The following is a 14,919-nucleotide window of genomic DNA, read 5'->3' as shown; positions in this document are numbered from 1 at the left end:
GTCTAGGGACGTCAGGGCAGTCAGGTGCCAGCTGCAAGGTGAGTTAGGGGTCACCACCTTTCCCTCTCCCTTAGGCAGGGCTTTCCCTGTTTTCCTCCCTGTGCGTGACACCGGTCATTACATTATCTCTGGCCCTTATTTTGTGTAGGTAAAAAAAAAAAAAAATCTATATATATATTTATATTATTATTATTTTTTGCCTACTTAGAATCCAGTATGGATCAAATTGCTGCTCTGTCCAAACAATTTCATGGCCTGTCTTTGGAGGTGGTAGGATTGAAGGCGTCGGTCCTCCAGCAACAGCAGCAATTACAACTGACCGCAAGCCCAGCGGTTGCTACTGGTAACCAGGTTGTTGCGGAACCCAAGGTCCCTCTCCCTGACAGATTTTCTGGGGGAAGGGACAAGTTTTTGGCATTCCGTGAGGCCTGTAAGTTATATTTTAAACTGCGCCCTCACTCCTCTGGTAATGAAGATCAGCGGGTGGGGGTTGTTATTTCTGCTGCAGGGGGACCCGCAGTCCTGTGCGTTCTCTTTACCTACTGATTCCCAGGCTCTTCGGTCAGTGGATGAGTTTTTCGGGGCCTTGGGTCTCATATATGACGACCCTGACCGAGTAGCACTGGCAGAATCAAGATTACGGAGACTCTTACAAGGAGAACGGCCGGTAGAGGAGTATTGCTCTGAATTCCGTAGGTGGGCTACGGATACCCAATGGAACGACCCGGCTCTCAGGAGTCAGTTCTGCTCTGGGTTATCCGAAAGGGTTAAGGATGCACTTGCATTATATGAGACCCCCTTTTCCCTTGATGCGGTTATGTCCCTTTCTATCCGTATAGAGAGACGCCTTAGGGACAGGTTGAAAGAACCGGAGAAATTGGTGACTCCTCTCAAGCAGCAGTTAGTCTGTACGGACTTAGACGAGCCTATGCAGCTAGGAGGAACTACTCGTCAGGTCCGTCCTCCTGAGGCTCGCCGTAGGCGTGGGGTTTGTTTTTTTTGTGTCGAGAGGGGTCATTTCATTAATGTCTGTCCTTCTTTCCTCAGAAACAAAAGACCGTCGGAAAAACTACTAACCCCAGGCTGTGTGGAGGATGTCAGCCGGGGGGTATACGTCTCCTCCATACATACATCGCAATTTGTGTTGCCAGCGGTTATTGTTTTTGGTGATAAGACGGAGACTATTTCTTTCTTTTTAGACAGTGGAGCAGGGGTAAATTTGATAGATGCCCATTTTGCCCGCACTTTGGGTTTGTCTCTCTGTACGTTACAGAGACCCATTCCCATATTCGCTATTGATTCTGCTCCCCTGTCTCAGAGAAACCTCACCCACATTGTTCATAATATACACCTTCGGGTAGGAGACCACCATAACGAGATGCTTTCAGGTTATGCTCTGAAGGGGCTTCCCACTCCGGTGGTGCTGGGTCTTCCCTGGTTGGTAGCGCACAATCCAGTAGTGGATTGGCAGGCCAGGGAGATATTGGAGTGGAGTGAGCAGTGCAGAGAATATTGCTTAAATAGCAATTGCTTAGTCGCCTCCATAACTACCCTACCTACATTTATTTCGGATTTTGAGGATGTTTTTTCTGAAAAGGGTTGTCAGAAGTTACCACCTCATCGTCCTTATGATTGCCCGGTTAACCTTATTCCCGGCGCAAAATTACCCAAGACCAGGTTATATAATCTTTCGGGTCCAGAGAGACAAGCCATGAAAGATTATATCTCCGAGAGCTTGGCTAAGGGACACATCAGGCCCTCTTCTTCACCCGTGGCTGCAGGGTTTTTCTTTGTTAAAAAGAAAGATGGGGGCCTGCGTCCTTGCTTAGATTTTCGCAAATTAAATCGGATAACCATCCGAGACCCATACCCTCTTCCTCTCATTCCTAACCTGTTTAATCAGATTGCGGGTGCTAGGTGGTTCTCCAAACTTGATCTTAGGGGGGCCTACAATCTGATTCGTATTAAGGAGGGGGATGAGTGGAAGACAGCGTTTAACACCCCTGAGGGGCATTATGAAAATCTAGTTATGCCTTTCGGTCTGACCAATGCTCCTGCCGTCTTTCAACATTTCGTTAATGACATTTTTAGTCATCTAATCGGCAGGTTTGTGGTAATATACCTAGATGATATTTTAATTTATTCGTCTGATCTGAGAACACATGAGGAGCATGTCAGACAAGTACTGCAGGTCCTACGGACGAATGAATTATATGCTAAGATTGAAAAATGTGTCTTCGCCGTTCAGGAAATACAATTCCTGGGTTATTTTTTATCTGCTTCAGGTTTCCGTATGGATCCTAGGAAGGTCCAGGCAATTTTAGATTGGGATCTTCCTGAGAACCTCAAAGCACTACAACGGTTCTTGGGCTTCGCAAATTTCTATAGGAAATTCATTAAAAATTATTCACTTATTGTAAAACCGCTTACTGACATGACTAGGAAGGGGACTGATTTTTCTAAATGGTCTGACGCCGCTAAAGTTGCTTTTTCCTCTCTAAAAGAGAGGTTTACCTCAGCACCTGTACTAGTCCAACCTGATGTCTCTCAGCCTTTTATTGTTGAAGTCGATGCGTCAGAGGTGGGAGTGGGGGCGGTGCTGTCTCAGGGTCCGTCTCCTGGCAAATGGCGTCCTTGTGCTTTCTTTTCGAAAAAACTATCTGCAGCAGAAAATAACTACGATATTGGCAATAGGGAACTATTAGCTATTAAACTTGCGTTTGAGGAGTGGCGCCACTTCTTAGAGGGGGCAGTCCACCCCGTAACTGTGATTACGGACCACAAAAATCTCCTGTACCTCGAATCAGCTAAGCGTCTCACCCCTAGACAGGCTAGGTGGTCGCTATTTTTTACCAGGTTTAACTTTGTTATTACCTATCGTCCTGGGGCAAAGAACACCAAGGCTGATGCACTATCTCGTTGTTTCCCTGGAGGGGGTAATGTGAGTGATCCAGTGCCCATTCTACAAAGAGGAGTGGTTGTCTCTGCGGTACACTCTGTTTTGGAAGGGAAGGTGTTAGAGGCCCAGGGGGACGCCCCGGTCTCTTGCTCCTCAGAGAAATTGTTTGTACCGTTGAACCTACGTTTCGAATTATTAAAGGAACATCATAATTCAGCACTTGCTGGGCACCCGGGTAGTAAAGCAACCTTGGAGCTATTGTCTCGTCGTTTTTGGTGGCCAAGGTTGCGTCAGGATGTATTGGATTTTGTGTCTTCTTGTTCTACCTGTGTGCGCGCAAAAGTTTCACATACACGTCCTGCAGGGTCTCTATTACCACTCGTCATTCCCAATAGACCGTGGACACATCTGTCAATGGATTTTATCACTGACTTACCTTTGTCTGCGGGTAAAACAGTGATTTTGGTAGTAGTGGACAGGTTTAGCAAAATGGTACACTTCATTGCGTTACCCGCACTACCTAATGCTAAGACTCTTGCTCAGGTATTCGTCAGTGAAATCGTGAAGCTTCACGGGGTCCCCTCCGATGTTGTTTCGGATCGGGGTACCCAGTTTATTTCTAAATTTTGGAAAGCTTTTTGTTCCCGTTTGGGGGTACACTTGTCCTTTTCCTCAGCTTTCCATCCTCAGTCGAATGGACAGACTGAGCGAACCAACCAAAACCTTGAGACATATCTAAGATGTTTTGTGTCTGAAAACCAAGAGTTGTGGTCATCATATTTACCGTTAGCTGAGTTTGCCATAAATAATCGTCGTCAGGAATCCACTGGCAAGTCACCATTTCTTGGTGCATATGGTTTTCATCCCCAATTCTGTACTTTCAAAGAGGGGGGGTCTTCTGGGGTTCCCGAAGAGGAACGTTTTTCGTCATCTCTTTCATCGGTATGGCAGAAGGTGCAAGCTAACTTGAAAAATATGGGAGGTAAATACAAATGCATGGCTGATAAGAGACGGTCGCCAGGTCCGGACCTAGGAGTGAATGACTATGTGTGGTTGTCTACTAGGAATATTAAATTGAAGGTTCCCTCTTGGAAACTGGGTCCTAGGTATATTGGCCCTTACAAAATTGTAGCCATCATCAACCCCGTGGCTTTTCGCCTGGAGTTACCTCAGACTTTTAAAATTCATAATGTTTTTCATAAGTCGTTACTCAAAAAATATGTTCCACCTCTAGAACCATCACCGCTGCCACCCCATCCTGTTGTCGTGGATGGTAATCTAGTATTTCAGATATCCAAAATTGTTAATTCTCGTCGGGTCCGCCGCTCTCTTCAATATCTGGTGCATTGGAGAGGTTACGGTCCCGAGGAAAGAATGTGGGTTCCTGCGTCTGAGGTAAACGCCGACAGGTTAGTTCGGGTTTTTCATGCCTCTCATCCTGAGAGACCTGGTCCTGAGTGTCCGGAGGCCCCTCGTAGAGAGAGGGGTACTGTCACGAGGGTATTGAGAACCACGCCTGACTCCGTTATACCCGGGGTCAGGAAGTCGCAGCGGTTGGCTGCACGCTCTATTTAAGATAGGGCTGTTTTCCTTATGGTAGCTTTCTGGGTTTGCTTTGCAAACCCTTTTGGCTCACTCAGGGATCCGTAGCTCCTTCTACTCAGCTGTTCCTTGTCCAGCACTCCCAAACCTCCTTATATTCCTCTCTCACACTTCTCTGGTTGCCAGAGATAGAGCTTCCTGCCTGGACATCTATCCTGACCCACTGGAGCTGTGTTGCTGCGTTCTCTGACTGTTGATTCAGAACGCTACCCTCCGGATCCCTGTTGGACCTTTGTGGACAGTTGTTGTCTTCCACCTGGGTGTTTGTGTTTGTCTGTCCTCTCCCTGGTGTTTCCCTCTTAGTGCAGTGGTGAGGACTAGCGATCCCACCGGCCCGTTCACTATCTAGGGCTCATTTCAGGGAAAGCCAGGGTTTAGGCACGTGATCGCCGCACGGGTGAGGAACCCGTCTAGGGACGTCAGGGCAGTCAGGTGCCAGCCGCAAGGTGAGTTAGGGGTCACCACCTTTCCCTCTCCCTTAGGCAGGGCTTTCCCTGTTTTCCTCCCTGTGCGTGACACCGGTCATTACACATGCAGACTGATTCTCTGCTGACATGAAGCCAGATCCTCTGTTACGGGACCTCTCTCCTCTGCCTTGGTTCCGGGACTAAATATATGCCAATGGACTGTTGCAGTGGTGGCTGACCTGAAGCCTGATTCTCTGCTATGACATGCAAACTGATTCTCTGCTGACATGAAGACAGATTCTCTGTTACGGGACCTCTCTCCTCTGACTGGGTGCCTGGGCCTTAATATATGCCAATGGACTGTTCCAATGTTGGGTGACGTGAAGCCTGATTCTCTGCTATGACATGCAGACTGATTCTCTGCTGACATGAAGCCAGATCCTCTGTTACGGGACCTCGCTCCTCTGCCTGGGTGCTGGGCCTAAATATATGCCAATGGACTGTTGCAGTGGTGGCTGACATGAAGCCTTATTCTCTGCTATGACATGCAGACTGATTCTCTGCTGACATGAAGCCAGATCCTCTGTTACGGGACCTCTCTCCTCTGCCTAGGTGCTGGGCCTAAATATATGCCAATGGACTGTTGCAGTGGTAGCTGACGTGAAGCCTGATTCTCTGCTATGACATGCAGACTGATTCTCTGCTGACATGAAGCCAGATTCTCTGTTACGGGACCTCTCTCCTCTGCCTGGGTGCCTGGGCCTAAATATATGACAATGGACTGTTGCAGTGGTGGCTGACGTGAAGCCTGATTCTCTGCTATGACATGCAGACTGATTCTCTGCTGACATGAAGACAGATTCTCTGTTACGGGACCTCTCTCCTCTGCCTGGGTGCCTGGGCCTAAATATATGCCAATGGACTGTTCCAATGTTGGGTGACGTGAAGCCTGATTCTCTGCTATGACATGCAGACTGATTCTCTGCTGACATGAAGCCAGATTCTCTGTTACGGGACCTCTCTCCTCTGCCTGGGTGCTGGGCCTAAATATATGACAATGGACTGTTGCAGTGGTGGCTGACGTGAAGCCTGATTCTCTGCTATGACATGCAGACTGATTCTCTGCTGACATGAAGACAGATTCTCTGTTACGGGACCTCTCTCCTCTGCCTGGGTGCTGGGCCTAAATATCTGACAATGGACTGTTGCAGTGGTGGCTGACGTGAAGCCTGATTCTCTGCTATGACATGCAGACTGATTCTCTGCTGACATGAAGCCAGATCCTCTGTTACGGGACCTCTCTCCTCTGCCTGGGTGCTGGGCCTAAATATATGCCAATGGACTGTTGCAGTGGTGGCTGACGTGAAGCCTGATTCTCTGCTATGAGATGCAAACTGATTCTCTGCTGACATGAAGACAGATTCTCTGTTACGGGACCTCTCTCCTCTGCCTGTGTGCTTGGCCTAAATATATGACAATGGACTGTTGCAGTGGTGGCTGACGTGAAGCCTGATTCTCTGCTATGACATGCAGACTGATTCTCTGCTGACATGAAGCCAGATCCTCTGTTACGGGACCTCTCTCCTCTGCCTGGGTGCTGAGCCTAAATATATGCCAATGGACTGTTGCAGTGGTGGCTGACATGAAGCCTGATTCTCTGCTATGACATGCAGACTGATTCTCTGCTGACATGAAGCCAGATCCTCTGTTACGGGACCTCTCTCCTCTGCCTGGGTGCTGGGCCTAAATATATGCCAATGGACTGTTGCAGTGGTGGCTGACGTGAAGCCTGATTCTCTGTTATGACATGCAGACTGATTCTCTGCTGACATGAAGACAGATTCTCTGTTACGGGACCTCTCTCCTCTGCCTGGGTGCTGGTCCTAAATATATGACAATGGACTGTTGCAGTGGTGGCTGATGTGAAGCCTGATTCTCTGCTATGACATGCAGACTGATTCTCTGCTGACATGAAGCCAGATTCTCTGTTACGGGACCTCTCTCCTCTGCCTGGGTGCTGTGCCTAAATATCTGCCAATGGACTGTTGCAGTGGTGGCTGACGTGAAGCCTGATTCTCTGCTATGACATGCAAACTGATTCTCTGCTGACATGAAGACAGATTCTCTGTTACGGGACCTCTCTCCTCTGCCTGGGTGTCTGGGCCTAAATATATGCCAATGGACTGTTCCAATGTTGGGTGACGTGAAGCCTGATTCTCTGCTATGACATGCAGACTGATTCTCTGCTGACATGAAGACAGATTCTCTGTTACGGGACCTCTCTCCTCTGCCTGGGTGCCTGGGCCTAAATATATGCCAATGGACTGTTCCAATGTTGGCTGACGTGAAGCCTGATTCTCTGCTATGACATGCAGACTAATTCTCTGCTGACATGAAGACAGATTCTCTGTTACGGGACCTCTCTCCTCTGCCTGTGTGCTGGGCCTAAATATATGACAATGGACTGTTGCAGTGGTGGCTGACGTGAAGCCTGATTCTCTGCTATGACATGCAGACTGATTCTCTGCTGACATGAAGACAGATTCTCTGTTACGGGACCTCTCTCCTCTGCCTGGGTGCCTGGGCCTAAATATCTGACAATGGACTGTTGCAGTGGTGGCTGACGTGAAGCCTGATTCTCTGCTATGACATGCAGACTAATTCTCTGCTGACATGAAGCCAGATTCTCTGTTACGGGACCTCTCTCCTCTGCCTGGGTGCCGGGGCCTAAATATCTGAGAATGGACTGTTCCAGTGGTGGGTGACGTGAAGCCAGATTCTCTGCTATGGGACCTCTCTCCAATTGATATTGGTTAATTTTTATTTATTTTATTTTATTTTTATTCATTTCCCTATCCACATTTGTTTGCATGGGATTTACCTACATGTTGCTGCCTTTTGCAGCCCTCTAGCCCTTTCCTGGGCTGTTTTACAGCCTTCTTAGTGCCGAAAAGTTCGGGTCCCCATTGACTTCAATGGGGTTCGGGTTCGGGACGAAGTTCGGATCAGGTTCGGATCCCGAACCCGAACATTTCCGGGAAGTTCGGCCGAACTTCTCGAACCCGAACATCCAGGTGTCTGCTCAACTCTAGTTAACATATAAAAGTGCCAGCCTTGTTTGACATAAGCGAGGCCGTGTTCTGGGCCTGGAAATAAGTAACAGGGCCTAAACTAGTGTGAGACTAGACAGAAAACCAGAAAGCTAGAACTTTCTAAAATTGCTACCAGTCTCTTAGCACTCGGCTTGGTTCAGGAATAACGAGCTTCCCGTGAAAAATGGGTAGACCATTTTAAGGGTCAGAAGTAGTCTGCGTTGATCCTCCTAGGAGTTAAAGGAGAGTTCTTCCTCTTCTGGCGTCGAGCTTTGGGTGTTCTTTTGGTCTCAAATGGGGTGGAATATTGAATCGTTGGGAGCGCTGTTAGATCTTGTATGCTGTCCCAGTTATCAATCTTCAAGGGTTGTATCTCCAAATGTTCGAACACCTGGTACAAATCGGCATGCAAATGGATGTTGTGCCTGCGTACGTTCATGGCAAAGGAGAGACCGAATGGAAAGGTCCAGCGGTATGGGACCTTTTGAATCCTGAGCCAGTCCGTCAGTGGTTTGAGTTCCTTGCGTTTTTTTAGGGTCACTGGCGCCAGGTCTTGATAGATATTAATGGGTGTCCCACTATAATTTATGTCAGCGTCATTACGAGACTTAAAGAAGATTATGTCCCTTGGTGGATCCGAAGCATTGGGTTGGGGCCGCAGAGCTCTGTGGACCCTTTCAAGAATAACTTGTGTAGGATAGTCCGGACCTAGTAAAATCGGGACTTCTGACGCTGTGATAGCTTCTGGGACTCCCCGAAAACGGAGGTTGTTTCTCCTTCCGCGGTTCTCTTGATCTTCACGTGTGGTGTGAACCGCGTTTAGATGGTCTTGGCATTTCTTAATGCTGTCTGTGGCCGCCATTTGTCACTCCTGCATGGCGGTTTGGGCAGTTTCCAGCGTTTCTACTCTGCCTCCTATGTGTCTCACCTATTGTCTGAGGGAGGCCAGCTCATGGGCGACTGGTTCAAGGGCTCTCAGCAGCGGATGGATTCTCTAGCGGCGCTTATCGCCACCGCTTTTTACATGAATTTATCCATGTCTCCTTTCCCTGGCGCGTTCTTTTGATGGCGGGTAGCTTCCCCTGGCTAAGGGTTCCCGATTTATACCATGGTTTGTCGGGTGAGCTAGCGTAGGCTAGGTAGGGAGAGACTCGGTGTGACGGAGCTCAAGCACTTGCGACCATTCCCTTCTGGCACTAACTCCGCCCCCCGCATTGGCTATTTCTTGAGGGTGAGTGAACACATTGTTAACATGCTTTAGACTAGTTATTCTAGCTGCAGCTCTCCTGCATTTTAGTCTGCGTGCCAATAATGCTCCTGCTCTATCGCCTGTATGATAGAAGTGTGTCTGCAATCATTTCATACCCAATTCTTGCAATATAAGAGTAAGGTTCTCAGAGCAGATCTGCATTCTTGGAGGGAGGCTAACGTTAGGGGGTTGTTAAGAAGCTTATGGTTTTTCTCTGCAGTTTGTAGACGGGATAGGGCATCTTGCATTGCTTTATTCCTGTTTCTGTTCAATCTCACAGCTGACTGCAGTAAGATCCCTCTCATAAATGCTTTATGTGTGAGCCATAGTGTGTCAGCATTGGTATCAGGTAAATCATTAAAGTGCATAAATTCTTGCACCTTAGCAGAAAACCCTTTAACTCTTTCAGGGCATTTGAGAAGATATGCATTCAATCTCCATTGTTGGTGGGGGGATTAGGCAGGTCATCTTCAATAATTACCACGTCGCTCCACCAATGTCAGATCTCAGGACCCTGCAGAAGACTTTTTGAGACTAATATGTAATCAATACGAAACTGAGATAAGTGAGCCGTCTATATGAATGTGAAGTCACGTTTGTCACTGTTGATAACGCCAAATATCATGAAAAGCTGACTCATGGATAGTTGCTTGTAGATCTATATGGCGACTCTCATTTACAGTCTTGCAGTCTAAATCTGAGTTAACCAGGATATTAAAGTCCCCTCCTATTATTGCGTCACCCACAGCTACTCTTTGCACTTTGTTAAACAATCTTCTACAAAATGCCACTTGTCCGACATTGGGGATGTATACAGACACTAATGTAAATGGTTTACTATCTAGTGCTCATATCAGAATAACATATCTCCCTGCTGAATTTGTTATACAATAATTTAGAGAAAAAGTAAGCGTAGATTTTATACCAATAAATACCCCTGCTTTTCTTTTTTTTTCCTTGTATGAGAGTGGTGTATTACGGGGAAACTCTTATGTATACATCCATAAGCATCTTTTTCCAATAGATGTGATTCTTGTATGAAAACCACATCACATTTAGATTTAAGGGTTTCTGACCATAATTGGATACGTGTATATGGAGAATTTAGCCCACGGACATTAAAGGGAACCTGTGATATATAGTGGGCACTCAATATCTGCAGTTACACATAGGGTACAACACATTTATTAAATGACATTATATAACATTTAAATACGACTCTATAAAATCACATAAAATTATGCAGTATTGGAAAATGACAATGTGGCGAAACCAACCTCGCCACTGTGTTTTGGAGGGGGCTGTTTACCAGCCTCCTGCCCTGGGATTATGGTCCCTTAAGTTATTGGGTCTTAAGGCACTTGGGACGGAGCCCTCTGTCCCTGGATTGCATCCTCTGCCTTACTTGCTTGGATGAAGCACATGGTGAGAACAATAGATAGCGGCCATTTTAGCTCACAGACACTGTTCTGACTTTTCAACACGGTGCTATCTTGCCTGTATTTGGTGCACAGAGACATCATTCAGTAGTTTGAAACTACCAAACAGGGGACACATTTATTAGTGACTATTTTCGGTATAAAAACTTCGGTATATTTTCAGTGTAACTGTATCTTCCAAACTACTGAACGGATGTGGGTGAATTTTGGACATGTGGTTCACCCAGATCCCCCGGTTCCGAGGATATATCGGTTATGGGGTTATTGCATGTTTTGGGGTTCCTGTGATATGTTTTATAAAACTGTATTTCTCTGCCTTTGATAATTATATTCACCCTTGTGTTCAAATAATCATCATCGGCAGAGGGGAGGATTTTGTGTGGGTGTGTTTCTATTGTCCCATTGTCCCATTGTGTGTTTAAATGGTGATGTCTGTCCTGTTGTCTCCAGGTGTGTATTGGCGATCTCCCCTTTGTCCTGAGAGATAATTGGATTGCCCTTGGTTGTCTCCCAGGCAGAGAGGAGGAAACCATGATGCATTGTGGGGATGTGTTGTATCTGTTCTGTATTTGCAAAACTGTAATAAAAGCCAGGCTGGGTGTGCCAGCACAGCAGAGCACTGCTTGACCCTCAACACGGAGCCTTGTCTCGTTATTGGGGGGATTCCCTGTATGCTGTTGGAGACTGATTGCCAGGAGTGTAAGCTGATTGGATGCTTTTCCTGTTCGTCTGCTGGCAGCTACTTGCGAGGTTCCAGTTTGGAGTGCTATTTTGTATCCAGTTCGGGAGGTTGGTGTTCTGCAGTAGCTGTGCCTGTCTCTCAGAAAGGGGCATATCGCCTAAATGGATTTTAACCCCTTGTCTGCTGAAACGGTCCGTTACAGACAATTATTATAAGTATATAGTGATAAAATGAGGATTCATATCCTGTGTTGGAAATTCATAAATCAAATATCCATGTGCTTTCCTAAAAAATCCTTTAAGATATTTTCACACCAGCTGGTGGTATGTAAAACAGTATTAAATTATTAATAAAATCCGTCTGATGCCAATGTTCAGTGTGCTGTATCCAAGTTGTTACTGGTACAGATTATCGGGGTAGTATTAATAAATCAGGGATTAGTCGAATGCAGTATACCAGTCGTACTTACTGCTAATAGTCTGGTCTTTTTCTATTCCTGACTGTAATGGCGTCCCACTACAGATCAGGTCACTCACCCTTCTTCTTTTACCCGATAGCATGTGTGGGTTTGCGGCTGGTCCTGGTCTCGATTGCCACGTTGTTTGGTGGCATTCTTCCTGGTTGTATTCAGCGTCCCACGTGTTGAGTAACTCACGTGATCGGAGCTTGGAAGACTTCCACGTGATCTGTGCTCTGTTCCGGAGGCGGTACCAACCTCTATACGGACAATTACTCACAGATATTCCATGCAGTTTTTTCAAGCAGTTCTTGCGCAACACTGCCGGTAGTTTTAAGGTGCTGTTGTTCTGATTAGAGTTCTTTATAAAATCTGGTTCGGAACTTGTAAAATTTTGGATTAGTTTACTTCATTCTTTGCATCTGGATATATTCGTATGTGGTTTTCATACGATTTTTTTGCAATTTTTTTCTTCTTTAATGTTCTCATCTCACTATAAGGTTGCAAGTTCGATATCTTGATCTATAGTAATCGCTTATTTATACATATTCGCAAGATAATAGACTCTCTCTACCAACAGACACAATTAATACCCAATACTCATAGGATTGTGGGTATTTTCTATCATAATTTTTAATCATAATTTTTAATACCATATATATACTACTTAGAATCAATAATAAAATAATAAATTATACTAAAACATTTTTTTATATTTAATATTTTGTTTTAATAAATATTATATTTGATTCACTATTTGTTCGTTTCTCTTCTCGGATAATGTACAGTAGAGAAACCAACAAATAGTGAATCAAATATAATATTTATTAAAACAAAATATTAAATATAAAAAAAATGTTCTAGTATAATTTATTATTTTATTATTGATTCTAAGTAGTATATATATGGTATTAAAAATTATGATTAAAAATTATGATAGAAAATACCCACAATCTTATGAGTATTGGATATTAATTGTGTCTGTTGGTAGAGAGAGTCTATTATCTTGCGAATATGTATAAATAAGCGATTACTATAGATCAAGATATCGAACTTGTAACCTTATAGTGAGATGAAAACATTAAAGAAGAAAAAAATTGCAAAAAAATCGTATGAAAACCACATACGAATATATCCAGATGCGAAGAATGAAGTAAACTAATCCAAAATTTTACAAGTTCCGAACCAGATTTTATAAAGAACTCTAATCAGAACAAGGGGTGGAACTTATAAGAGTATATAAGGAAGTAAGGAGGATCTCATTAACCAGCTACTGATGAAGGGGTACGTAACCCCGAAACGCGTATAGCGATAGCAGATGAGATCCCGGCATTAAGAAGACACTGTACAGCACCTTAAAACTACCGGCAGTGTTGCGCAAGAACTGCTTGAAAAAACTGCATGGAATATCTGTGAGTAATTGTCCGTACAGAGGTTGGTACCACCTCCGGAACGGAGCACAGATCACGTGGAAGTCTTCCAAGCTCCGATCACGTGAGTTACTGAACACGTGGGACGCTGAATACAACCAGGAAGAACGCCACCAAACAACGCGGCAATCGAGACCAAGACAAGCCGCAGACCCACACACGCTATCGGGTAAAAGAAGAAGGGTGAGTGACCTGATCTGTAGTGGGACGCCATTACAGTCAGGAATAGAAAAAGACCAGACTATTAGCAGTAAGTACGACTGGTATACTGCATTCGACTAATCCCTGATTTATTAATACTACCCCGATAATCTGTACCAGTAACAACTTGGATACAGCACACTGAACATTGGCATCAGACGGATTTTATTAATAATTTAATACTGTTTTACATACCACCAGCTGGTGTGAAAATATCTTAAAGGATTTTTTAGGAAAGCACATGGATATTTGATTTATGAATTTCCAACACAGGATATGAATCCTCATTTTATCAATATATACTTATAATAATTGTCATTTTCCAATACTGCATAATTTTATGTGATTTTTTAGAGTCGTATTTAAATGTTATATAATGTAATTTAATAAATGTGTTGTACCCTATGTGTAACTGCAGATATTGAGTGCCCACTATATATCACACATTCCTTTATAATTCTTATGTGGTTGGGGTGAACCACACTTTAGTGTGAGCACCTGTTCATGATATCAGGAGGGGTGAGCTACTATACATATACAATTAAAGGGAACCTGTCACCGGGATTTTGTGTATAGAGCTGAGGACATGGGTTGCTAGATGGCCACTAGCACATCCGAATACCCAGTCCCCATAGCTCTGTGTGCTTTTATTGTGTAAAAAAAACAATTTGATACATATGCAAATTGACCTGAGATGAGTCCTGTCCCTTAGATGAGTCACGGACAGGACTCATCTCAGGTTAATTTGCATATGTATCAAATCGGGTTTTTTACACAATAAAAGCACACAGAGCTATTGGGACTGGGTGTTGCGGATGTGCTAGCGGCCATCTAGCAACCCATGGCCTCAGCTCTATACACAAAATCCCGGTGACAGGTTCCCTTTAAGTGAGAGAATTTTTATCCCCATGATCTGTAGATATAATTACTCTGTAAGGTGTACTGCCACAACCCAATGTAGTAGTGCTGTGAAACTGATCTGTACATTACACAGAGCACGTTCATAGCATTTGCAGGAACAAACTTAAAAGCAAAACTTAGAAAAGTTAAAAGAAACGTAAAAGTTGAACATATTAAGGTCATCATGGCGTATCAAGCCTGACCAGAAATTAGGGTCAAATGACCAAGGTGGGTCCGAGTTGCGACAGAGAATCAAAAGCTCCATGCTGCGGACCAACACTGTTAACTACCATCAATCAGCTACTCCCGACTGATTGAAAACTCACAGATCAGGCAGTGTCCCAGTCTGGAGGAATCTTGTCTAGAAGCGGTGAGTTGTCTTTCACCCATTGAGAATCTTCAGTGATGAGGCCCCATTCAAGTAGCCGACGAGACGCCTCTTGTGGTGAGTTGAGGACCTGCAGGGCTCCATTATAGGTGACAAGCATCTTTACTGGGAATCCCCAGCGGTACTTTATCTTTCGCTGTCTTAGCACTGTAGTAATCGGAGTAAACTCTTTC

The sequence above is a fragment of the Bufo gargarizans genome, chromosome 2 (assembly GCF_014858855.1).
Source record: "Bufo gargarizans isolate SCDJY-AF-19 chromosome 2, ASM1485885v1, whole genome shotgun sequence".
In the NCBI taxonomy this organism is placed as follows: domain Eukaryota; kingdom Metazoa; phylum Chordata; class Amphibia; order Anura; family Bufonidae; genus Bufo; species Bufo gargarizans.
The sequence above is the reverse complement of the archived record's forward strand: the minus strand, read 5'-3'. Positions refer to the sequence as shown.